This window comes from Calliphora vicina, chromosome 5 (genome assembly GCF_958450345.1).
Source record: "Calliphora vicina chromosome 5, idCalVici1.1, whole genome shotgun sequence".
Lineage (NCBI taxonomy): Eukaryota > Metazoa > Arthropoda > Insecta > Diptera > Calliphoridae > Calliphora > Calliphora vicina.
In genome coordinates this window covers 14,279,861-14,304,975 of record NC_088784.1, presented here as the reverse complement: position 1 = coordinate 14,304,975, position 25,115 = coordinate 14,279,861, and the positions used below count along the sequence as shown (strand labels likewise).

Below are 25,115 nucleotides of genomic sequence, written 5' to 3'. Positions count from 1 at the left end.
GATAAATACAGATTTTCAACTACAGCTTACATACACAAATTTACTTATGATACTTGAATGAATACAAATATGGACCCCAGCAGTTCTACATTGACTAGTAAAGAAGTCAATGTGTCCTTTTCAGACAGTAATTTTTAATAATGTCCAACTGTCCAAATACTTGGCTGACTTCAGTTTATATATTTTTAGGCAATTTGTCGCTTATGTGCCTTTTATTATGCAGAGATAAGTCAATTGGTTACTTTACATATCCCAGGTAATCTAGCGTGTAGTCAATAATCACTCTGATGTCTGTAAGTAATCAAGGGTGTAGTCAATTAAATTTATTTAATACTTTCTGATGTTTGTAATGCAGAATTAAGTCAATTAGTTACTTTACATATTCCAGGTAATCAATGATGTAGTCACTTAATCTTTCTTTGTACTGCCCTTTACAAAGTAGTTATTTTAAACACCAGGAGTAGTCTAATACAGTGCCAACTTGTCACAAAGTGTACCTTAGCAATATGGAGTTGAGTCTATGTAATTTATGTAGGATCGATTAACAAAGCTACATTTCTAACCAGATCACTAGTTTGGGACACATAGCCAGAACTGCTGGAACATTTGTAGGCTTTTCTTAGTATTTGTAAGTATTGTTGTATATTTTTGTTTGTATGAGTGTCATTCACTCTTATGTAAGTTTGTGTTGTAATATAATTGTTTGTGTATTTTTTTGTATATAATTCTGATTGCTGTAAAGCTGCAATCAAGCGTTCATCAAAAAACCCAGGAAATAAGGCACAAAAAACAAAGTGTAATAAAAACACTTAAAGAAAAATGTAGGTACAAGACAATTTTCTATAGAAAACACTGTCCAGACAAGACAAATTTTCTATAGAAAACACTGTCCAGACAAGACAAATTTTCTATAGAAAAAACTGTCCAGACAAGACAAATTTTCTATAGAGAAAACTGTCCTGACAAGACAAATTTTCTATAGAGAAAACTGTCCTGACAAGACAATTTTCTATAGAGAAAACTGTCCTGACAAGACAATTTTCTATAGAGAAAACTGTCCTGACAAGACAATTTTCTATAGAGAAAACTGTCCTGACAAGACAATTTTCTATAGAGAAAACTGTCCTGACAAGACAATTTTCTATAGAGAAAACTGTCCTGACAAGACAATTTTCTATAGAAAAACTGTCCGGACAAGACAAATTTTCTATTGAAAAACTGTCCGGACAAGAAAAATTTTCTATAGAAAAACCGGCCAGACAAGACAAATTTTCTATAGAAAAAACGGCCAAACAAGACAAATTTTCTATAGAAAAACCGGCCAGACAAGACAAATTTTCTATAGAAAAAACTGTCCGGACAAGACAAATTTTCTATAGAAAAAACTGTCCGGACAAGACAAATTTTCTATAGAAAAAACTGTCCGGACAAGACAAATTTTCTATAGAAAAAACTGTCCAGACAAGACAAATTTTCTATAGAAAACACTGTCCAGACAAGACAAATTTTCTATAGAAAACACTGTCCAGACAAGACAAATTTTCTATAGAGAAAACTGTCCTGACAAGACAAATTTTCTATAGAGAAAACTGTCCTGACAAGACAAATTTTCTATAGAGAAAACGTCCTGACAAGACAATTTCTAACGAAAACAAATAAATAAAAACTAAAGCATACTTTTAGCTGCTGGTTTTATATACATATGTATGTACATTAAACACTTCTTGATTAAATACCTATACATGGTATTTTTTTCAAGTGTAATGATTATACTAAATCACTTTCTTTTCACACATCAAATACAAACACTTTCACACACACACTCAGTCCTTAAAGCAACAATAATAAACAACAACAAGAAGGATACAAAAAAAAACAAAAAAAAAACATTTTATATATTTCTTTATATAAAAAAGGAAGTATGTATAAGTCTGTGTATATATTATAAAGGTGTTTTGTTAAATGTGTTGTATTTAATACTGAAATAAATCTTGTGTTTTTTTTCTTTACTTTTTTTCACTTCTTCTCATCATGTTCATCTAAAACACAATTGAAGGTTTTTCTTATACGAACAGAATTACAAGTATTTCATCTTGTTTTTTTTTTCTTGCCAACATGTTTTTCTTTAAAAATATGTATTTTCCTTGTTGCTGTATGTATATTTTATGCAAAAACAGGTGAAAAATGAACAACATTGTGTAAAAAAAAATGAAATGAAATTCGTTTTTCAGCTACTTTGCGGATTAAAATTTTTAGGATATAGCAGGATGAAGGACTAAGGAAGATGAAGAGAAAACTCATCAGCTGGTGAAGCAATAAATTGAGAGAAGGAATCAAGGTATGAGGATCACAAAGGAAAGCTTTGAGTTATACTGAATTTCATCGAACAAATTTACCTTAAGTTACAAATACCCTCCAATGGGAAATCAATCAATTGCATTCTTAAGACAGTTTTCTATACAAAATTGTCTTCTTAAGACACTTTTCCATAGAAAATTTTCTTCTATAGACATCTATCGACAGTTTAGTATATAAAAGAAAATTGGCCCCTAAAAATATGCAATTAAAACCTACTGCATATCTTTAGGGGCCAAATGGTGTAAATATTGAAAATTGTCTATAGAAAATTGTCTGCTTAAGACAGTTTTCTATAGAAAATTGTCTGCTTAAGACAGATTTTCTATAGAAAATTGTCTGCTTAAGACAGATTTTCTATAGAAAATTGTCTGCTTAAGACAGATTTTCTATAGAAAATTGTCTGCTTAAGACAGATTTTCTATAGAAAATTGTCTGCTTAAGACAGATTTTCTATAGAAAATTGTCTGCTTAAGACAGATTTTCTATAGAAAATTGTCTGCTTAAGACAGATTTTCTATAGAAAATTGTCTGCTTAAGACAGATTTTCTATAGAAAATTGTCTGCTTAAGACAGTTTTCTATAGAAAATTGTCTGCTTAAGACAGTTTTCTATAGAAAATTGTCTGCTTAAGACAGTTTTCTATAGAAAATTGTCTTCTAAAGACAGATGATTTTCTATAGAAAATTGTCTTCTTAAAACAGTTTTCTATAGAAAATTGTCTTCTTAAAACAGTTTTCTATAGAAAATTGTCTTCTTAAAACAGTTTTCTATAGAAAATTGTCTTCTTAAAACAGTTTTCTATAGAAAATTGTCTTCTTAAAACAGTTTTCTATAGAAAATTGTCTTCTTAAAACAGTTTTCTATAGAAAATTGTCTTCTTAAAACAGTTTTCTATAGAAAATTGTCTTCTTAAGACAGATGATTTTCTATAGAAAATTGTCTTCTTAAAACAGTTTTCTATAGAAAATTGTCTTCTTAAGACAGTTTTCTATAGAAAATTGTCTTCTTAAGACAGTTTTGTATAGAAAATTGTCTTCTTAAGACAGTTTTGTATAGAAAATTGTCTTCTTAAGACAGTTTTCTATAGAAAACTTTAGAAGACAGTTTTCTATAGAAAACTGTCTTCTAAAGAAAGTTTTCTATAGAAAACTATCTTCTATCGGCAGTTTTATATAGAATACAAAATAGGCCCCTAAAACTATGCAATTTAATTCAATTGCATATCTTTAGGGGCCAAATGGTGTAATCTCTTGTGGCTTACGAAACACATATGTTCCATATCTAAATCATTTCAAAAATTGTCTTCTAAAGAAAGTTTTCTATATAAAACTCTCTTCTAAAGAAAGTTTTCTATAGAAAACTGTCTTCTAAAGAAAGTTTTCTATAGTAAACTGTCTTCTAAAGAAAGTTTTCTATAGAAAACTGTCTTCTAAAGAAAGCTTTCTACAGAAAACTATCTTCTATCGGCAGTTTTATATAGAATACAAAATAGGCCCCTAAAACTATGCAATTTAATTCAATTGCATATCTTTAGGGGCCAAATGGTGTAATCTCTTGTGGCTTACGAAACACATATGTTCCATTTCTAAATCATTTCAATTTAAGTTTCTCTACTAAATTAAATTCTCTGCCCAGCTTAAACTAAACTTAAGGAATTATAAATTGCTGGAATTTTTAGCAAAACTTTTTTAATAACCAAAAGACTTGCAAGAAGGATATAAAATGTGTGAGGAATTTATATAAATATAAATATATTTATTTTCTTTTTATGCTTTACCAAGAATTATGTTTATTTTTAATACATCCGAATCATGCAAATGTAGTACATGTAGAGAACTGTAAGCTGTGGCAGAAGACTAGCATAAGAATGAGTACAATACAGTTTGCATGCAAGTAGTATTAATGTGTCCTTTTTCTTTCTATCCTATTTTTTGTATGGAAAGAATCCTGGCATGTTGTGTATCTAAATAAACAAATACAACAAAGTATTGTAAGACACGCACGTTGTTACGTGCATGAATGTCATTTCATATATTTGCTCGTGCTATTTTTGCTCAGTTTTAATACATTTTCTTAGTATTCCCTGCCACACAATGTGAGCCATAAAATACCAAATGGAAAAATATGTAGCAATATAAACCTAAGTAAGCATAATAACAATAATAATAATACAACTCTTACAAATAATTGACAAGCCAAACAAACAAAAAAAAAACAAAATAAATAAATAACAAAAACTCTTTAAAAATATAGACAACAATTTTTAAAATCTAAACAATATTTTAACTAGGCCACAACATTTATTTTCAATACAATTTTATAGCCTTAATATAGGCTACAAAATCTGTTACAATTTGTTTTTTTTCTGCTATAGCATAGTTGTGTGCGTTAGAACTAAAAATACATATGTTACCAAAACATAGTTGTTTTGTGCAATTGTTGTACAATTTTGTTTTGTTATACAAATACCTTTAACTGTACTAAGAAATCGTGTTCGACATATTTATTCTAAATGAAAAAATACTAACCAGAACTAGTTCATACTTGTGTTCATTTAAAAACCGCCTGGTGGTAGGCAACAGATAAAAAATAAATTTAAAATAAAAGAGAAACTGAACAGTTTTATGGATTTTGAAATAAATGTATGCTTCATTAAAGACTAAATAAAATGAAAGTTTAAATAGCCACGATTAAAGTTAAAATATGACTTTAAAAAGGCCCATGATTGAAGCTAAAATTTGAGTTTAAAAAGACTTGATTGAAGCTAAAATTTGTCATGAAAAATAACCACGATTGAAGCTAAAATTTGAGTTTAAAAAGACCCATGATTGAAGCTAAAATTTGAGTTTAAAAGACCCATGATTGAAGCTAAAATTTGAGTTTAAAAAGACCCTCGATTGAAGCTAAAATTTGAGTTTAAAAAGACCCTCGATTGAAGCTAAAATTTGAGTTTAAAAAGAACCTCGATTGAAGCTAAAATTTGTCATTAAAAAGACCCACGATTGAAGCTAAAATTTGTCATTAAAAAGACCCACGATTGAAGCTAAAATTTGAGTTTAAAAACCCCACGACTGAAGCTAAAATTTGGGTTTTAAAAGTCCAACGATTGAAGCTAAAATTTGAGTTTAAAAAGAACCATGATTGAAGCTAAAATTTGAGTTTTAAAAGACCCACGATTGAAGGTAAAATTGGACATTAAAAAGACCCACGATTGAAGCTAAAATTTTAGTTTTAAAAGACCCACGATTGAATCTAAAATTTGGGTTTTAAAAGACCCACGATTGAAGCTAAAATTTGGGTTTTAAAAGACCCACGATTGAAGCTAAAATTTGACATTAAAAAGACCAACGATTGAAGCTAAAATTTGAGTTTAAAAAGACCCATGATTGAGCTAAAATTTGAGTTTAAAAAGACCCACGATTGAAGCTAAAATTTTAGTTTTAAAAGACCCTCGATTGAAGCTAAAATTTGACATTAAAAAGACCACGATTGAAGCTAAAATTTGACACTAAAAATACCCACGATTGAAGCTAAAATTTGTCATTAAAAAGACCCATGATTGAAGCTAAAATTTGAGTTTAAAAAGACCCACGATTGAAGCTAAAATTTGAGTTTTAAAACCCATGATTGAAGCTAAAATTTGGGTTTTAAAAGACCCACGACTGAAGCTAAAATTTGGGTTTTAAAAGACCCACTATTGAAGCTTAAATTTGACATTAAAAAGACCACGAATGAAGCTAAAATTTGAGTTTAAAAAGGCCGACGATTGAAGCTAAAATTTAAGTTTAAAAAGACCCACGATTTAATCTAAAATTTGACATGAAAAAGACCAACGATTGAAGCTAAAATTTGAGTTTAAAAATACCCATGATTGAAGCTATAATTTGAGTTTAAAAAGACCCACGATTGAAGCTAAAATTTTAGTTTTAAAAGACCCACAATTGAAGCTAAAAATTTACTATAAAAAGACCCACGATTTAGTTTAAAAATACCCAAGATTGAAGCTTGAATTTGAGTTTTATAGGATCCACAATTGAAGCTTAAATTTGAGTTTTAGAGGATCCACAATTGAAGCTTGAATTTGAGTTTTATAGGATCCACAATTGAAGCTAAAATTTTAGTTAAAAAGACCCATGATTGAAGCTAAAATTTTAGTTTAAAAGACCCACGATTGAAGCTAAAATGTGTCATTAAAAAGACCCACGATTGAAGCTAAAATTTGACTTTAAAAAGACCCACCATTGAAGCTAAAATTTCACTTTAAAAAGACCCGCGATTGAAGCTAAAATTTGAGTTCAAAAAGATACATGATAGAAGCTAAAATTTGTCATTAAAAAGAACAACGATTGAAGCTAAAATTTGAGTTTAAAAAGACCCACGATTGAAGCTAAAATTTTAGTTCAAAAAGACACATGATAGAAGCTAAAATTTTAGTTAAAAATGAACTGCAATTGTAGCTTAATTTTATATTTATTATTACTTTATCATTTAAATTTAACTTTATTTCTGCTCAAACTTTAATTTTTTCTCAAAAGTTCCTATAACTATTTATGATTTTTATACAACCTCTACCCCCTACACTGAAGCCACCACTTAAGATGACTCCTTTTGCTAAGTATGTTGCTAGTAAGAGTATCTTAACGAGCATGTTTCTGGAATTCAAGCACTTTTTTTATGCTGTGTTGTACTTTAACTCAGCCATAACACTTTTGGCCCGGCAAAACCTTATGCTTTTGCTATAAATGTATGTAAGATGGAATACCGTTTTAGCTTTAAGTGCGAAATGTGTTCGTGCTCAAGGACGTTAAGGATGTTATGGTACTCCCACACTACTCAACTGCAAACTGGCTGTTGGTTAACTTGTGGTGTTATATTTCATTTCTCCAGCCACCTCGATATTTTTAACGTACATTAACTTCTAACATGTACCTTCCATATTCTCGCATATTTATATGTTTTTTTTTCGCTACGCATCTTGAATTTATGAGTAGTGAATAAGATGTAGTCTTATAAATTTTTTTTCGCCGATCCTTTCTATATCTCTGTACTTTTGCTCACGTTTCATTAGACTGTGATAACTATTTTTCTGCTTTTTTTGGAGGTGTGAGATTTTGGGGTTTCATTTCCTTGGCTGTATTCTTATCATTAGAGTGAGCAGAAATTTGTGGCAAGATAGTGAGGGTAGAGGAAACATGTTAAAGAAATTAATGTTAGTTGACATGAAATGTTGAATATTGATTGTAATGAGTTTAAGGCGAAATTAAGGGGGGGAGGAAAAATTACTTGCTTTTTAAAATATATAGAGCATGAATAGAATAGTAAATAGTTGTTTAAATTTAAATAATTCCTATTTAAAATGTTGCCAGAAAATAAGCTGAAATAAAACATTGACTGTTTTTAGGGGGAAAGTAAAACAAAACTAAACATATCTAGTAAACTATTGCCTATATTAGGGGGTAAACAAATTTAATGCTTTAATTCGTGCTTCAATTCATATTTTATATTAATTAAAATTTTCAGAACCTGTCTGTTTTCCCAAAAATCTTTCTTAGCCTTACATTTTCATTCCATTTATCTTTTCAAAAATACATAAATCTTGCTTATCTAACTAACTATGCCAAATATGCTCACAAATGTTGCCTACTCTTAGGAGTTTTAAAGGGATATTCTTATTATTTTCTACTATTACTTAATTTCTGCCATAAATCAAGATAATTAAAAAGAGAGGGAAATTTCTACAAAATTAACTCATACACATTGGTTGCTTTCTAGTTTTATGTTTTTCTCCGAAAAGATTAATTAATTACAAGTTGTTTTTGAAGACAACAAATTGTTAGTAATTAAGATGATTAGTTTTTGAGCTAAAGTAAAAGAATACATTTCGGAATCCAAAAAAAAATATATAATATATCAAGAATTAAACAGGAAAATGTGGAGAAAATGTAAAGAATTTTTATTATAAAAAAAACAAATGTTAGGTGTCGATAAATTAAAGCCTATTTTAAGGGAGGTAATCAAAAGCAAATACCAGCATCAAAATGTAACATAACAAAAACAGAACTGAAGATATTTTAGCAAGAGAAATTAATTTATTGTAATAATAATAATATGCAAGAAAATCTTCTAAAAAAATAATGTTCTTAAATTAAGACATTTTCATTTCTTTGATAAAATCTTGTTTTTTATTAAATCGTTCGTTACACCAGCCAGCTCTATTTACTTCATTTTATTACTTAATTAACCATTGATTCTATTTTAATTAAAATTTAAAGCATTTCTACTTCAGTTTCCGCTCATTAAAAACATTTATTACGCATTTTTATTAGCCCCAGCATATAATTTAACTAATAAAACTTAAAATTTTATACGTTTTACTCAAGCAGGAGTAACTAACATTTTGTATAGCATAGCATTAGGCGGGCCTTAAAAAGCAAACATTAATTGTTTTGCTCAAGCAACAGAGCAATAAAATTTAATAGTTTTGATTAAATCACTGGATAAAGGATGCTAGTATTTAAAATTTAAACCATTAACTAGATAACTAAATGTTTGTTGGAAGCCTAAAAGCTAGACAAGTGATAAACATTTTGATATTAAATTTGATAAGATTTGAACAATTATAGTCGGTCTTTTTTAGGCTAATTTTAGCTTCAATTGTAATTTTTTCCAAAGTCAAATATTAGCTTCAATAGTGAGTCTTTTTAAACTAAAATTTTAGCTTCAATCGTGGGTATTTTTAATGTAAAATTTTAGCTTCAATCGTGGGTCTTTTTAATGTCAAATTTTAGCTTCAATCGTGGGTCCTTTTAATGTCAAATTTAAGCTTCAATCGTGGGTCTTTTTAATGTCAAATTTAAGCTTCAATCGTGGGTCCTTTTAATGTAAAATTTTAGCTTCAATCGCCCTTTTAATGTCAAATTTAAGCTTCAATCGTGGGTCTTTTTAATGTAAAATTTTAGCTTCAATCGTCCTTTTAATGCCAAATTTAAGCTTCAATCGTGGGTCTTTTTAATGTAAAATTTTAGCTTCAATCGTGGGTCTTTTTAATGTCAAATTTTAGCTTCAATCGTGGGTCATTTTAATGTCAAATTTTAGCTTCAATCGTGGGTCCTTTTAATGTAAAATTTTAGCTTTAATCGTGGCTCTTTTTAAAGTAAAATTTTAGCTTCAATCGTGAGTCTTTTTAATGTCAAATTTTAGCTTCAATCATGGGTCGTTTTAATGTAAACTTTTAGCTTCAATTGTGGGTCTTTTTAATGTCAAATTTTAGCTCCTATCGTGGGTCCTTTTAAAGTAAAATTTTAGCTTTAATCGTGGCTCTTTTTAATGTCAAATTTTAGCTTCACTCGTAGGTCTTTTTAATGTCAAATTTTAGCTTCAATCGTGAGTCTTTTTAATGTCAAATTTTAGCTTCAATCGTAGGTCTTTTTAAAGTAAAATTTTAGCTTCAATCGTGAGTCTTTTTAATGCCAAATTTTAGCTTCAATCATGAGTGTTTTTAATGTCTAATTTTAGCTTCAATCATGGGTCGTTTTAATGTCAAATTTTAGCTTCAATCATGGGTCGTTTTAATGCAAAATTTTAACTTCAATCGTGGGTCTTTTTAATGTCAAATTTTAGCTTCAATCGTGGGTCTTTTTAATGTCTAATTTTAGCTTCAATCGTGGGTCTTTTTAATGTCTAGTTTTAGCTTCAATCATGGGTCGTTTTAATGTCAAATTTTAGCTTCAATCATGGGTCGTTTTAATGTAAAATTTTAGCTTCAATCGTGGGTCTTTTTAATGTCAAATTTTAGCTTCAATCGTGGGTCTTTTTAATGTCAAATTTTAGCTTCAATCGTGGGTCTTTTTAAAGTCAAATTTTGGCTTGTATCGTGGGTCTTTTTAATGTCAAATTTTAGCTTCAATCATGGGTCGTTTTAATGTCAAATTTTAGCTTCAATCGTGGGTCTTTTTAATGTCAAATTTTAGCTTCAATCATGGGTCCTTTTAATGTCAAATTTAAGCTTCAATTGTGGGTCTTTTTAATGTAAAATTTTAGCTTCAATCATGAGTTGTTTTAATGTCTAATTTTAGCTTCAATCATGGGTCGTTTTAATGTCAAATTTTAGCTTCAATCATGGGTCGTTTTAATGTAAAATTTTAGCTTCAATCGTGGGTCTTTTTAATGTCAAATTTTAGCTTCAATCATGGCTCTTTTTAATGTCAAATTATAGCTTCAATCGTGGGTCCTTTTAAAGTAAAATTTTAGCTTCAATCGTGGGTCTTTTTAATGTCAAATTTTAGCTTCCATCGTGGGTCTTTTTAATGTAAAATATTAGCTTCAATCGTGGGTCTTTTTAAAGTCAAATTTTGGCTTCAATCGTGGGTATTTTTAATGTCAAATTTTAGCTTCAATCGTGAGTCATTTTAATGTCAAATTTTAGCTTCAATGGCTCTTTTTAAACTAAAATTTTAGCTGCAATCGTGGGTCTTTTTAAACTCTAATTTTAGCTACAATCGTGTCTCTTTTCAAAATAAAATTTTAGATTCAATCGTGGCTCTTTTTAAACTAAAATTTTAGCTACAATCGTGGGTCTTTTTGAAGTCAAATTTTTGCCACAATCGTGGGTCTTTTTAAACTCTAATTTTAGCCACAATCGTGGCTCTTTTTAATGTAAAATTTTAGCTTCAATCGTGGGTCTTTTGAAACTAAAATATTAGCTGCAATCGTGGGTCTTTTTAAACTCTAATTTTAGCTTCAAATGGTGGCTCTTTTTAAACTAAAATTTTAGCTGAAATCGTGGGTCTTTTTAAACTAAAATTTTAGCTTCAATCGTGGCTCTTTTTAAACTCTAATTTTAGATTCAATCGTGGCTCTTTTTAAACTAAAATTTTAGCTACAATCGTGGGTCTTTTTGAAGTCGAATTTTAGCTTCAATCGTGGGTCTTTGTAAAGTCTGATTTTAGCTGCAATCGTGGCTCTTTTTAAACTAAAATTTTAGCTGCAATCGTGGCTCTTTTTGAAGTCAAATTTTAGCTTCAATCGTGGGTCTTTTTAGAGTCAAAATTTAGCTTGAATCATGGGTCTTTTTAAACTCAAATTTTAGCTTCAATCAAGGCTCAAGACTCTAGTCAGAATTAAAGCATTGGAACTGGTCTTTATTTTAGATGGAATGCAGCGATTTCTCCAAAAGCTTAAGTTTATGTAAACCTTCATGTTCTTTTGGTATTTTTAACATCTGCATCTATTTATAGTACTTTAATAAAACCATCTTGCCAAAACTAAATTCAAATACTAAAAATAAACCCAAAAATCCTTGACAATAATTGATTGCTTTCATAAGTTTCCTTATTCTTCGTTGCTCTACCCTCCTCTTTCCCTTCTAATATTTCATTAATTTCTTCTACAACAGCATAAATTCAGTTTGGGCCAACCAAGGCGAGACTTTAATATGTTTCTTTAATTTATATTTCTGAATCTAGTGAGTGAGTGAGTACCTTTAAAAATTGTTTCTTGTTGATTTCTTTAGGGGAAACACATGTCATGTCAAGGCAAGTCAAAACTGTCAGTGCTATTTGAGTTGTGACTTTGAAATTAATTTTTTTTTCACGCTGCTGTTGTTCTAGCAAACTTTTCATTTCGTCTGCCTGTACTCCTCCTAATGTTGAGATGATGATGATGAAAAACATATTTAAGACAGGGGGAAAAAAACAACAAAAGTTGACAATATACAGACAAGAAAAAAAACAGGAACAATGTAACATATAAATCGTTCCTAGGTGTGAATTATTATATCAACTGTTTTTATTGTTTTGCCAACTCCTAAAAGTATGCTTTACAAATGAGTATATTTCAGTACTAAATTTTGCTAATGAATTATTAGGAAATTGTATTATGATATTCTCTGTTCTAGTTCTCTAAATAATGAGTATTTCATTAATCTGTCAATATATTTGAAAGAAAATATAATAAAGCCATCGAATATGAAGCTTAGTGGTTTAGCAACATTTTATTTTGGAAATAATTGAATCGCTCGTGAACGTTTGAAGTTAACTTAATTAAATTTTATGTAGTGAGAGCTAAGGTGTTTTACAGTCAATTGCACAATTACTTAGGTAGAATAAGGACTAGTGAGCGGCCTCTCAAATACTTGTATAAAACTGCTAAAGGAATCTCATAAACCTTCAATACTTTTGAAATTTCTGACTCTAAATATTTGTAATTTTATATACAAAATTTCTTAATTAGGGCCGTCTTTCAAAACTGAATTTGTTTTTGTTTTATTTAACACTAATTGAGGCATAATTGCAAGAAAATCGTGTAATGACATACCGTTTCGGAAAAAGTTTTAAATTTTTTTGAGAAATTTTCTAAAAATTTTGCCATTACAATAATTTTTTAAAAATTTTTGAAATAAACCATATTTTATGCATTTAATTACCTTTCTAAGCAGATATAATACATAAAGATCGAATAAAAACTAGCCAAGTTATATGCATTTTATCTTATTAAGTCGATTTACATATCACCTTCTGTTTGTTAGTGTAAATCATGCTTATGTCTGAACTAGAAGACTCAAATTAATGAGATTCAGGCAGCTAGTGAATTAAAGTCTTAGGCAGTTTGGTATTGAAATTGAGCCAAATCGGTTGAGCACAAAGAAAGTTATAGAGCAAATTGTGAGACTACCTCGAAAAAAAATCAAAAGTCTTAAATGTAAAATAATTCCAACCTGGTTTATTCTAAAGCTTAGATTGTTGTTGTGTTTTTATTTGTTGTTGTTGTGAATGTGTAAGTTCGTGTGTGTGTGAGAATAGGCTTCAATGTAAAAATGGTGTTTAGCCTCCAACTGGTTTCGTCTTGTCTGCAATTTATGCCTTAATGTAGGCAATATTTTTAAACTCTTTCTGTTTGTTTATGTCTCCCAACTGTTAATATTTATGTTTTCTTTTCAGTTTCTTTTTATTGTCTTCTAATTTTTCTTTTTGCCACTCAAGTGAAACTTTATACTTTATGCTAAATGTTGATACAAATAAATTACATTTCAATTGTAATGTTTATTATAAAAAAATCGAAGGCCCCTTAACCCCAGCTACTTTCAAACCTTTAAACTAACAACAGTTAAGTGAAATTTAAGTCACGTAAATGTTAGATTTTTTCGCAAACAATTTTTTATTTTGTTTACAAAAATAATCATACACAACTTTCTTCATTTTTTGCCAGCTTTTCTACAACTTTTGCTTTCATTTCGCCCAGGGGAATACTCCATTTGTTTCTCTACTAAATATGAAAATACAAAAAAAAAAAACCTAAAGTAAGATATAGACATTATTCTTTTGCCAGCCTTTTGCAAAATATATTTATTTTTGCCAAATATTTGTGGGGGAAAACATACACCGCATTAAAAAAAATACTACAAACTTTGCTGAAATAACTTTTGCCAAGATTGTCGTAAATAAAAATTGTTGTTTTATTTAGATTATAATACTAAGTTTGTAGAATAAGAGGAAAAAAAATAAAACACCAACCAAGATCTTGAAGTTTATTTTGTAACAAAACAAGTAGGTTTTCTATAACATCTATAAAGAAAACAAGTAACAAAAATAAGACAAGCATACTTTCAGGGGGAGCTAAGTTACAAAAATAAACTTTTCGAGAAAAATATTGTAAAAACAACTAAACAAAAACAATACTTAAAGTCTATAAAGTTTAAAACTGTACAAAGGAATTTTTCATGTAAAATGATACAAAAAAAACTTAAATTATAGCCTACTTAAAGGCTCAACAAATTATTAAAGAATGAATTAAAAAAAAATCTTAATAAATATTTAACTTTTAAAAAACCTTGCCTAAAATTATGCAACATTTTTGATTGATCACCAAGTAATCTAGTACTTTTCAAATATTTCCTAAAAATATTCTCAAAATCCCTAGCCAACTAATTTAGTAATTATTACTCTTCCCCTTAATACTACAATTCCTTGCAAAAAACTGACATTTCCTTTCTAAACTTTTTAATTAATTAAACAAGTTTTATTAGTGTTGAGCCTAAAATTAGGCAATCATTTTCAATATATTTTATATAAACAAATAAGTGGATAACCTGGTACAGTAATTGATAATGAACTAATCTATGAGACAGGGGTTACGGGTTCGATTCCCGATATAAAGACTCTGGCATTTTTCGTTCAATAAAGTATAAAAATAATAAAAAGTATAAAATTTATAAAAGTATAAAAATTATAAAATTATAAAAGTATAAAAAGTATAAAAAGTATAAAAAGTATAAAAGCATAAAAGTATAAAAGTATAAAAGTATAAAAGTATAAAAGTATAAAAGTATAAAAGTATAAAAGTATAAAAGTATAAAAGTATAAAAGTATAAAAGTATAAAAGTATAAAAGTATAAAAGTATAAAAGTATAAAAGTATAAAAGTATAAAAGTATAAAAGTATAAAAGTATAAAAGTATAAAAGTATAAAAGTATAAAAGTATAAAAGTATAAAAGTATAAAAGTATAAAAGTATAAAAGTATAAAAGTATAAAAGTATAAAAGTATAAAAGTATAAAAGTATAAAAGTATAAAAGTATAAAAGTATAAAAGTATAAAAGTATAAAAGTATAAAAGTATAAAAGTATAAAAGTATAAAAGTATAAAAGTATAAAAGTATAAAAGTATAAAAGTATAAAAGTATAAAAGTATAAAAGTATAAAAGTATAAAAGTATAAAAGTATAAAAGTATAAAAGTATAAAAGTATAAAAGTATAAAAGTATAAAAGTATAAAAGTATAAAAGTATAAAAGTATAAAAGTATAAAAGTATAAAAGTATAAAAGTATAAAAGTATAAAAGTATAAAAGTATAAAAGTATAAAAGTATAAAAGTATAAAAGTATAAAAGTATAAAAGTATAAAAGTATAAAAGTATAAAAGTATAAAAGTATAAAAGTATAAAAGTATAAAAGTATAAAAGTATAAAAGTATAAAAGTATAAAAGTATAAAAGTATAAAAGTATAAAAGTATAAAAGTATAAAAGTATAAAAGTATAAAAGTATAAAAGTATAAAAGTATAAAAGTATAAAAGTATAAAAGTATAAAAGTATAAAAGTATAAAAGTATAAAAGTATAAAAGTATAAAAGTATAAAAGTATAAAAGTATAAAAGTATAAAAGTATAAAAGTATAAAAGTATAAAAGTATAAAAGTATAAAAGTATAAAAGTATAAAAGTATAAAAGTATAAAAGTATAAAAGTATAAAAGTATAAAAGTATAAAAGTATAAAAGTATAAAAGTATAAAAGTATAAAAGTATAAAAGTATAAAAGTATAAAAGTATAAAAGTATAAAAGTATAAAAGTATAAAAGTATAAAAGTATAAAAGTATAAAAGTATAAAAGTATAAAAGTATAAAAGTATAAAAGTATAAAAGTATAAAAGTATAAAAGTATAAAAGTATAAAAGTATAAAAGTATAAAAGTATAAAAGTATAAAAGTATAAAAGTATAAAAGTATAAAAGTATAAAAGTATAAAAGTATAAAATTATAAAAGTATAAAAGTATAAAAGTATGAAAGAATAAAAGTATAAAAGTATAAAAGTATGAAAAGTATAAAAAATATGAAAAGTATAAAGTATAAAAAATCAGGACAACCTCGATTTTTAACCAATTTTTTGTTTTTCATCTGGACTACTAAGTCATTAATATAGACAAGTAAGTCTGACCTACAATGGGTCAAAATAGGGAAAAATATTTTTTAAATCGATTTTTTTTTTCCAAAAATTTTTAAAAAAATTTCACTAATAAATTGAAAAAAAATTAAAAAGAAATTTTGAAAAAAAAATTTTGAAGATAAAAGCAAAAATTTTTTTTTATTTTGTTTGCCGAAAAATATTTAAAATTTTTATTTTAAATTATAATTTGGTGAAGGGTATATGTATATGTATGTAAAATTGTAGATGTTACTTTCATCTACAATTTTCATTTGCGACCTCACAAAGTACATATGTATATATTGGACCTGTCTGTATGTTGAAATCAACTTTCCTTAGTCCTTAAAAAACTTACATACATGATTCATACTTCAATATATCCGATATAGAAAATAAGCCCACAAATGGCTGAGATATAAGGAAAAAAAACTAGGACAACCTCAATTTTTGAACCATATGTATCTGGATTACTAAGTCAATTAATTCGAATTTTTCTCATCAAAAAAAAAAAAATTTTAATAATTTTTTTTTAAAAAATAAAAAAAAACATTTTGATTTTTTTTACAAATAAATTTAAAAAAAAAAATTATTAAGTTTTGTTTACATAAAAATATTTAAAATTTTTATTTTATTTTTTATAATTTGGTGAAAGGTGCATAGCTCTCTTACTTGTTTTAATCAAAAATTGTTTTCATTATTTCTCTTTGGTGAAGAGTATAAAAGATGCGGCACAGCTGAATATACCACATTTATTTGTTGCAATAAAAATCCCAAATAAATGTGTTGAAATTATTAGCGGATTTATATGTTTAATTTTTGGTTTAGTTTTTTTCTATTTAAAATTAGTCTATATTAAGTTCACTTTGTATGAATGTGTGTTTAAATATAATTGGAAAATGTTTATTATTATTTTAGCTACAAATTATTTATTGAGGTTTTTAATTAATGTTATACAATGTTTGTGTCGACAAACATACACATGTATTGATTTAGTATTAGCCTGTTAAAATAAATCAAAGGATAATTTTTATGAAATTATTTGGGAAAGATAAACAAAAAAAAAACAAATATAATTATGGTTTTAGATTAAAAATAAATACATGCTATTTGGAAAAACCTTAATGAGCCAACAGAATTTGTTATGTATTTAAAATAGAGAACATATCGGCAAATTTGCTAAAACTTAATTAATATTTTGGGTTTGAAAATAATGAATTTTTTAGGCAATGATTTGTTTGTTTATACACCAGTATAAAAAAAACAAAATTTAGATTCGGTAATGAACACTTTTCTGAACATAGGTTGTTCTCTTTGTGCCGACCACTGCTATAGACAGATTTGTAATGATTTGGGAATTATTCTATACTTTTATGTTGAAGCTAAATTTGTTAAGATTTCAAAACATCTTTGTCAGCCTTTTATAACTAAACCTTTTTATTCCTTTTCTTTTTCCACAAAATTGAAACTACACAAATTTATACTTACAAGTTATAGCTATATGTTTAGACGCGTTTAACTTTTGTAATTTCAACAAAAGATTTACAACTGTAAAATATTATTGTATTTCTTTTATATCCCCTATTTTTTGCATTTCATTTGCATAAATATTAGCCATAGTAGTTAGTTATAAACTGTAAATATAACTTTCAAATAGTTCATTTCAAAAGAATCCTGGAAAAAACAATTAAAGTTTGCTAAAGTTTTCGGCAGACGCAAAAAAACATGCAACAAAAAAATAGTAAAGTAAAAATTCTTTTCGGGCGTAAAAGTTCAAGAAATTGTTACAGTCATCATTACCATTTCGTTTTCTTTTAAAAAAAAAATACATAGTTGGAAAAAAACATAAAATTACTTTTCCCCATAAAAAGAAGAAGTAAAAAAAGTAGCAAAAAAAAGTTTTTCCATTTTCCTTATTTTGCTTGGCATCAGTTTTTTTTTTCTGCTGTTGTAAATTGTCCATGGTGTTGAATACTACTCGGAGTGTTTCTAACCAATGTTCTTTGGTTACAGCGGTATTTGTGGTTGTAAAAATGGTCGAAATTTTCTTGGCAACAACTAGCCAAATTAATTTATTTATTACTCTACCATTTCTCAAAATAATATGCAACCGCATACAGTGGCGAAAATAAACAAAAGACAAAAAAAAATCACGAAAATCTACAACGAAACCAGTCTGTCAGGAATGAGTGTTAGTATGGCTGTTGCTAAAAAACTTTATTTCATGTTTATTTCTTGGAGAAACACTATGGCCGAATGGCAAAAGTTTTTTCATTTTGATGCATTTTGGTTTATGAGGTTTTGAGGAACAGGAAAAGTGTGCAACAGCAGAAAAACAAAATATGTTTTAAAAATGTGTCGTTATTGGTTAAGCAATTTAATTTGGAGTAAAAAGCCTAAAACTATGCAATATATAATGGGGAGAATAGCAAAACGTTGAAAATATGTTGTATATAATCATAATTTAAAGACAAATTGTAATTATATGTAGTCGTAATTCATAGTGTTTTGACACTTTATACTGTTGATACTTGGCGAAAATGAACAACACTTTTTATAACTTTTAAACTTTTTATACCTTTGATACATTTTTTACTTTTTATACTTTTATACTATTATACTTTTTATGCTTTTCCTACTTTATATGTTTTTTATACTTTTTTTAAATTTTTATACATTTTATACTTTTATACTTTTATACTTTTATACTTTTATACTTTTATACTTTTATACTTTTATACTTTTATACTTTTATACTTTTATACTTTTATACTTTTATACTTTTATACTTTTATACTTTTATACTTTTATACTTTTATACTTTTATACTTTTATACTTTTATACTTTTATACTTTTATACTTTTATACTTTTATACTTTTATACTTTTACACTTTTATACTTTTATACTTTTATACTTTTATACTTTTATACTTTTATACTTTTATACTTTTATACTTTTATACTTTTATACTTTTATACTTTTATACTTTTATACTTTTATACTTTTATACTTTTATACTTTTATACTTTTATACTTTTATACTTTTATACTTTTATACTTTTATACTTTTATACTTTTATACTTTTATACTTTTATACTTTTATACTTTTATACTTTTATACTTTTATACTTTTATACTTTTATACTTTTATACTTTATACTTTTATACTTTTATACTTTTATACTTTTATTCTTTTATACTTTCTATGCTTTTTATGCTTTTCATACTTTATATGTTTTTTATACTTTTTTTAAATTTTTATACTTTTCAAACTTTTTATACTTTTCAAACTTTTATACTTTCTATACTTTTTAGACTTTTTACACTTTTTATATTTTAATACTTTTTATACATTAATACTTTTTATACTTTTATACCTCATACTTTTCTACTTTTTATTCTTTTATACTTTTCTACTTTTTATAATTTTTCTATTTTTCATACTTTAATACTTCTTATACTTTTTGTACTTTTATACATTCTATACTTTTTATATTTTTATACTTTTATACCTTTATACTTTTATACTTTTTATACATTTCATACTTTATTAATTTTTTCTACTTTCTATACTTTTGATACTTTTATACTTGTCATACTTTTTATACTTTTCATACTTTAATACTTTTTATACTTGTTGTACTTTTTATACTTTATACTCTTCTACTTTTAGTCTTTTCTACTTTTCATAGTTTTCTATTTTTCCTACTTTTTCTATTTTTCATACTTTTCATACTTTAATACTTTTTGTACTTTTTATACTTTATACTTTTATACCTTACACTTTTCTACTATTTATTCTTTTCTACTTTTTATACTTTTTCTATTTTTTATACTTTTTCTACTTTTCATACTTTTTATACTTTTTATACTTTTTGTACTTTTATACATTTTATATTTTTAATACTTTTCATACTTTTACACTTTTTATACATTTCATACTTTTAATACTTTTTATACTTTTTATACTTTTTATACTTTTTATACTTTAATACTTTTTATACTTTTTATACTTTAAAGAGACGAAGACCAATCCCTTCCATTCAGCCTGTTGTACTGAATGAGATCAGAGCTTAAGGTAGGTATCGAACCCATAGCCCCCAACCCGATACCTCTCCAACAACTAGTCTACCACTGTACCGGGTACAGTTATGTTATATTTTTTTTAAGTTTCATCAAAATCCGCCCAAAAATATACAACATTTCGCTATCTTTCCATTAGAAATTCCAAATATTGAAAAATTTGACCTTTGACCTTCACGATTTAAGGGTTAGCGTTTTCCGATTTTAGGAAAACTTTCAGACTATATTTAAAATTACCTGAACTATAATATTCTGAACAGCTTTTACTTAAAATTAATAACAGTAAGGAAATTCGGCTCATTCGCCAAAATATGGCCAAAAAATTAGTTTTTCTCGAAAATTTCAAAGTTTAAATCGCAGGTACAGAAAAACTATAAGAGATATTTTCATAATTTTTTCACATTTTTATTCCCTATTTTATTTTTAATAAATCCCAATGGGATGATTAGAAAATTCTGAAATTTGTTTAACAAAATTTTTAAAAATTTGAAAAAGGAGTTTTGAAACTGCCGTTAAAAAATTTTTATTTTTTTGATCACGGTATCCTACGAAGATAATAACTCATATACAAGTAAATATGGATATATTTTAAGTAAAAATGAGCTATTATTTTAATATTTATTAAAATATGTTAATTTTGTTCCTACATTTCTTATTCTAGTTGCCTGGCGAATTTTTAATAACTTTAACAGTTTTTGACCAATTTCTGTGTTTTATGTCTCATTAGAACGACAATTACATACTCATTTCAATTCAATTCAAAAGTATTTTTTTAATGGCAAAATTTTTACAAAAACTGAAAAAAATGCATTTTTCCCCTTATAAATGCATCTCAAAACTTCAGAGGGCTTGCGGCACGTCTTAACCCCAACCGATTTACCTAAAATTTTTTCAGGATGATTTTTTTACTAATGTTCACCAAACTGGGGGGGTGAGAATGGCCAAAATCCAACTTTCGTTTATTAAGGGCCACCCTACTGTACCCACTTTATATTTGATATAGTTTTGGTAAATTTTTAATTAAATATCATTGATTTAATATGTTAGCTAATATTTGGTTATTTATATATTTATTTTAACCACCCCCAAAAATATGCAATATTTTAGTTAAAGTTTTAAATGTAATGCCTATTTAGAGGAGTATTTTGCTACAAATACATATGTATTTATTTTGTATAAATGTTTAACAAAAACTAACATTTACTCAATTATTTTTAAATTTAAATTCTTATTTTATTTTTGTATAAATGTATTTTTTATACTTTAACCAATAGTGTGTAAATTTTTGTAATTACATTATGGAAAAAAACAGTTTTTTGTATCATTATATATAATTTATTTTTTTGTTATCCACAGCCTTTTATGCAAATAACTAATTTAATTAGTTTAAAATTAATACTTAACAATGAATAAAATTAAAATAAATTATATAATTGTTGTTGGTCATATGATATTTTTTTTACATGTGAAAAATACATAAATAAATTAAATCAAATAATAAATACGGTTTTTTTTGTTGTTTTGCCACAAAATGATATATATGTGATAATAGAACGTGAAAATTGTGTATTTTTAGGTTTTTGTTTATTTTGTAAACATTGTGTTGAGATTTCATTAGTGTTTTAAATAGAGATTAGTAATTATTAGTTATTTAAATTATAATAGAGCAAAACCGCAATGGTTAATGGAAAACTAATGAAGAATTAGAGAATAAAATAGCGTGATTTTAAAATTATTAGCTATTTAACTCCTAAAAGTAGGCTAGTTTTTGTTTATATTTGAAAAGTAACTGAAATTAGCTTTGTTTTATAGATAGAGTTATTTTTTTCTTTAATTAAATTAATTTATGAATCATTTAAATTGTGTGTCAAGGTTTTTTTAACACCTGCAAATTCTGTTTGCATTTTTTTCTTTTTAATTTAAACATTTTTCAAGATTTTTTCATTAATGCTTGATTTATATGTATTAGAATGTAGCATAGCTTTAGGCTGGACATGTTTTATAATTGAAAATATGGAAAAATGTTTACATAAGAGCTTTTAAATATGACTTCAGGCTATGACAATTTACTAAACCTAAAATCTAAAGCATATTTAAAGGCTTAAATATTTTTTTTATATTTTTTTCCTATAGAGACTGAATTTTCATTTAAACTTCTTGTTTAATCATGGTTCTGTTAATAAAAAATTTTTTCCAAAATCCTTTGGCCTATTCAGGCTCAGAAAACATCCAAGGACACATGTAATTTGTCCTTTCCCTGACTTTTTGAAAAACTTTAAATCTATTTTAAAGAATATCATAATTTTCTTTTAACAGTTTTCTAACTTCTTTGCCATTTGATTAGATCTCTGTTTAAGCAGTTTCTTTTTAACTAACATCCTTAAATAATGTTATTCAAACATAATTTCCACCAACAAAATACTTATAGTTACTTTTGTTGTTGCTGAAAAAAAAGTTAATGAAAAGATAGTTAATTAATTACTATATAATAATATTGTTGTATGTAGATTTATACGTTTTTTTCCTCTGCCCTCTTTACTTTATTAATTTACTATAAAAATCCAGAAGAAAAGTTGTATAAATACAGACTTGTGTTTGCTTTTGAAAGTTGCCCCCTAGTTCTGGGAACTAAAGACGGATTAGTTACTTAAATAGCTACTGGTAATGTAACTAGTAGTGGCTGTCGTACAATATAGTTATGGGGACTAATAAGGGACTAGTTACTTGTGTAGCTACAGGTGATGTGTTTAGTAGTGGTTGTCCTACAATATGTCAATTTAAATCGCCCTCCTCCCCTTTTAAATCACAAGCTGAATCAATAATTCCATTAGTCCTCAAGAAAGAGAGCTCTCTCTCTATCTTGTGAGAGAGAGGTGGTTTATTGTCATTTTGAGAACTACTGGGGGTTTTTATGTAAATGAGTTTTCTTAGTTAATTTCTGTTTTTCTTTTAGTTCTTTCATCAGTTCTTAAATACCGTTATAAGACAAGCAAGAGTTGAGAAAAGTTTATATTGTGCGAGTGAGCAGGGGCTGTGTGTTACATAGATAAGATGAGCAACACCCTAGTGTTGCCAAGTCCTTATTATATAAATTACAAATGCCATATATTAAAGCAAGGCCAGGGATAATTTCATTTAAACCGAAAGTAGAACCAAAATCAATCAATAAAATACTACTCATAAAATAATCGCGATAAATTCGCGAGCTATGAATAAGGCTAGCGATCTAGACATTTTTTTATCCTTAAGTAGAGGGCCCTTCCTTCAAAACTACAGTCGTATCATATAAACTACAACTATAGTTGAACTCATTTACTTGCAGCAGCAGCCGAAGTAAAGCCAAAGAAAACTTATTTAATTGGCACAAAGTAATAGCAAAGAAAAATAAAAAGTTCTTCTCTTACACTCTCTTAACATAACGCAGTTTTTTCTTTCTTTCATTTAACATTGTGTTGTTAAAGAAAAGAAAACTAAGTTTTCTTTACGGCTTTTTTGCGAAAAACTGTGGCAGAAATTAATTGAAATTTGATGAGTTGCTAAATACAATATTGTTACATATTTATACACAAGCTAAATTAAAAGAAACTCATAAAAATGGATGCAGTAAATAGACAGGAATGGCAAGGTAGCTTCAAAATAAAAATAAGGCTATAAAATAACCAAAAGAATATTTTATGCCTGCTTAAGATTAGTAAATTATTTATTTTAGTCTCAAATAAACAAATACATATGACGTGACAGACTAAAATCACATGTGATAAATATAAAACAATTTACTAAGAACGCCCAAGTATATGCAACACTTTTTGCATGTAAGGCTGTGATACACCGAGAGGAATTTACGTAGAAAAAAATGACAATGAATCTTTAATTTCTATTTGTTACGTTTTAACCTTTTCAAAACGTTGGTTTATTTCCTTTAAATAAACAGGATACTTTTGATTGCAAATAAAAGCCGTTTAGTAGTTTGAAAATTGTAACAACTCTTGATTTATTTAAAATGTACAACAACAGAATTAAATAGTCACTCAGTGTTTTTTATACACGTTTATAAATTCGCAGAAATACAGACACACTTTATAAGGTACACGAATTCACTTGAAAAATACAGTACACTTTAAGGCACACAGTTGATGTTTATTCGAATAGCGTCTCTGATAAACTAACTCACGACTGCAACCTGTGCCACTATTTATAACAGTGCCATCTGCACTCTAGATTGTTCTTTAACTGTCAAAGCTCATTTATTCTAGAGCTTTCGAACACACACGCCATCTCTGGTAAACTTTCTACAATGTTCTTTAACTGTCAAAGCTCGAATTCGAATATACGAGTCGCGTTGCCATACCTACAATCAATGATCAACTCAAAGCTTTTATTCAATGTTAATAATGCCCACAGATATGTTACAGTTTGAGAGGCACTGCTTTCAAATAGCATTATGCAACTTTAAATCCATTAAAATCGTTATATTTGAATTCAAGTACAATTTCGTAACAACAGATATAAACGCGTTATTAACTTATGTTTTAAATTTAATAAACCAATGGAGCTTTATGGACCTTAAGGATTTATGGACTGCGGGGCAATGCTATCATAAACTACACTGACTCAGATCGGGCAATAGCTCAGGAATTTTCTCTGATCATTTACAGCATTGCATCAATTAAGGCTCTCATCATTAATACTATAAGGTGGAAATATCTTCTCAAGTTAAGATATCCGGGAAAAAATGCAACAAGCAGGTCGTCCTTGGACAAAACTGTATCGCAAAGTAATATAAATATTCGCTTGGTTGCATTATCGAATAGGATTGATGAATGAACACAGATGGTCTACGATTATTTGTTTAAAAAGCGTATTTCCTTAAGCTCTTCCTATCTTTAAATATGTAAAACAAAGTGTGTGTGAAATATCATCGATATTTGTTTTGCAAGGTCTATCAATGTCATTATGTTCGATAGGTTAGGTTAGGTTCCATGG

General features: G+C 26.8%; 2 protein-coding genes across 2 annotated transcripts in view; one reads left to right on the top strand and one right to left on the bottom strand.

Annotated features, from left to right (window-relative positions):
- Positions 1-25,115, bottom strand: part of LOC135960448 (uncharacterized) — a 249,771-nt gene that overhangs the window by 219,733 nt on the left and 4,923 nt on the right. The gene's annotated exons all lie outside the window — the stretch shown is intronic.
- The window catches only part of LOC135960450 (3'-5' exonuclease Snipper-like), a 106,850-nt gene continuing 90,147 nt past the window's right edge, over positions 8,413-25,115 (top strand). Inside the window, exon 1 of the mRNA XM_065511743.1 lies at positions 8,413-8,418. The gene's annotated coding sequence lies outside the window, so the exon portion shown is untranslated. The remainder of the gene's footprint in view (positions 8,419-25,115) is intronic.